This window comes from Schistocerca serialis, chromosome 8 (assembly GCF_023864345.2).
Source record: "Schistocerca serialis cubense isolate TAMUIC-IGC-003099 chromosome 8, iqSchSeri2.2, whole genome shotgun sequence".
NCBI lineage: Eukaryota > Metazoa > Arthropoda > Insecta > Orthoptera > Acrididae > Schistocerca > Schistocerca serialis.
The window spans coordinates 349,267,732-349,270,231 of NC_064645.1; positions in this window are offsets into that span (position 1 = coordinate 349,267,732).

Genomic DNA, 2,500 nt, shown 5'->3' on the forward strand with positions numbered 1-2,500 from the left:
ACCTACGTTGTGCCTTAACCTAACCTACGTTGTGCCTTAACCTAACCTACGTTGTGCCTTAACCTAACCTACGTTGTGCCTTAACCTAACCTACGTTGTGCCTTAACCTAACCTAGGTTGTGCATTAACCTAACCTACGTTGTGCATTAACCTAACCTACGTTGTGCCTTAACCTAACCTACATTGTCCCTTAAACTAACCTACATTGTCCCTTAACCTAACCTACATTGTCCCTTAACCTAACCTACATTGTCCCTTAACCTAACCTACGTTGTGCCTTAACCTAACCTACGTTGTGCCTTAACCTAACCTACATTGTGCCTTAACCTAACCTACATTGTGCCCTAACTTAACCTACATTGTGCCTTAACCTAACCCATGTTGTGCCTTACCCTAACCCATGTTGTGCCTTAACCTAACCTATGTTGTGCCTTAACCTAACCTATGTTGTGCCTTAACCTAACCCATGTTGTGCCTTAACCTAACCCATGTTGTGCCTTAACCTAACCCATGTTGTGCCTTAACCTAACCCATGTTGTGCCTTAACCTAACCCATGTTGTGCCTTAACCTAACCCATGTTGCGCCTTAACCCAACCCATGTTGCGCCTTAACCCAACCCATGTTGCGCCTTAACCCAACCCATGTTGCGCCGTAACCCAACCCATGTTGCGCCGTAACCCAACCCATGTTGCGCCGTAACCCAACCCATGTTGCGCCGTAACCCAACCCATGTTGCGCCGTAACCCAACCCATGTTGCGCCGTAACCCAACCCATGTTGCGCCGTAACCCAACCCATGTTGCGCCGTAACCCAACCCATGTTGCGCCGTAACCCAACCCATGTTGCGCCGTAACGTAACCTAAATTGCGCCGTAACGTAACCTAAATTGCGCCGTAACGTAACCTAAATTGCGCCGTAACCTAAACTATATTGCGCCTTAACCTTACGCACGTTGTCGCTTAACCTGCTCTGTAATTGTTATGCGACTCGTTAAAGTAGTGTAGTGTTGCCTAACTGCAACCCTCGCAATATAGTTCGCTACTCGCACTGCCCGGTCCCCTGTGTATCGCGTCATGTTAAACACCCTGCAGGTGTTGCTGACTTTCCACATGCTCCTGTTATACACTGTAATGTGGATAGCAGCGGGACGTACATCCCCCCCCTCTTCCCCCCTGCCTTCGCAAGCTCGTCGGTGAGAAGTGTGCATGTTCAATGCCCTTCGCATGCCGAAGTACTCAGCCTACGTTGTGGTACGGCCTGTCACCTGTCCGCGGATGTACGCAAAACCCACAAACTGTACTGCACATTGGTCCGTATGTACTGAATGATACATCGTGGCACATGTGTGACCGTACGACGACTGCGCCTAGCAACGGCGGACCATACAGTCCAAATATTGTGCACGCAGCTACGTGTCGTCTCCCTTTAGGAGCTAGATTGCAGTGTGGTACGCCATACAGACGTGTGGGAGGAACGGACGCCCTGGATGGCGATCAGCATGAGCAGTCTGTTGATGTAGTGGAGCGTGTATTCGGACGTAGTCGTCTCTTCTCACACACTGTGATAGCATGTTGCACCGCGTTCCACATCTGCGACATGCTGCAGAGGCCGGCTGACAGTCGTTCGCGCAATGGACACCGCATACGTACGGGGGCTACCTTCCACGTGTTCTCTAGGCGTGCACATGTTGATGCGTCTATGTGGGCAGACGTAGTGTGTTGTGACACCTGACACAGGCATGCAATACTCGTTGCAAATGGCGATGGACGTCTACGTTTGCTGGTGACGTTACGCAAATGAACAACTGGTAACCCGTTGTGGTGCGGTTGTTCTCGCTAGAGGTGAATCAGTGTTGGCGACGATCGGTCGAGCTATTAACCGGTTGTTTCATGGATACCCACCATGCCCACGAACGTGAAAAGGGACCCACCATGCCCACGAACGTGAAAGGGGATCTGGGTGTGAGGCGATACGCGGCGGTGGCTGGGTGGGACCGTCCCCGGCCGGTGAGGGGGGGCCGCCCGGCGTGCTGGCAGCGCGGTGCGTGGGCGCACGCGCTACAGCCGGCTGGTGGGGGCGGCCAGTGGCAGGCGCGCCGGCCGACGGACGCGGCAGGCGGCGCAGCTGCGCGCCGGCGCCCCCTGCTCGCGGCGCCTTGCGGCCAAAGTAGGTCCTCGCGGGCCCGGTGCGAAGCGCGGTGGCAATCTGCAGTGTGCTGGTCCGATTGAGGACTGTGTGCGCTGAGGATGCGCCGCCGCCCGGCGCTCGGCGCCGCGACGCCGTCTGCTGCTCGGTCGCCCCAGCGGTTCTCGCAGGTGGTTTGTATCGCAGCTGTGCGGACGTGTTGGCGCGTGCGCTGTGCTGGGAGAGTTCGCTTCGGCACCCAAGTGGGGCTTTTGTCCTTCTGTGGCGCTGGCGTTGGAGCTGCCGGTCACCGTAGGTGGCGCGTGTTGTCTCCCGCCGGCAATGCCACGACAGCACGCTCCCGGGCCTCTGTCG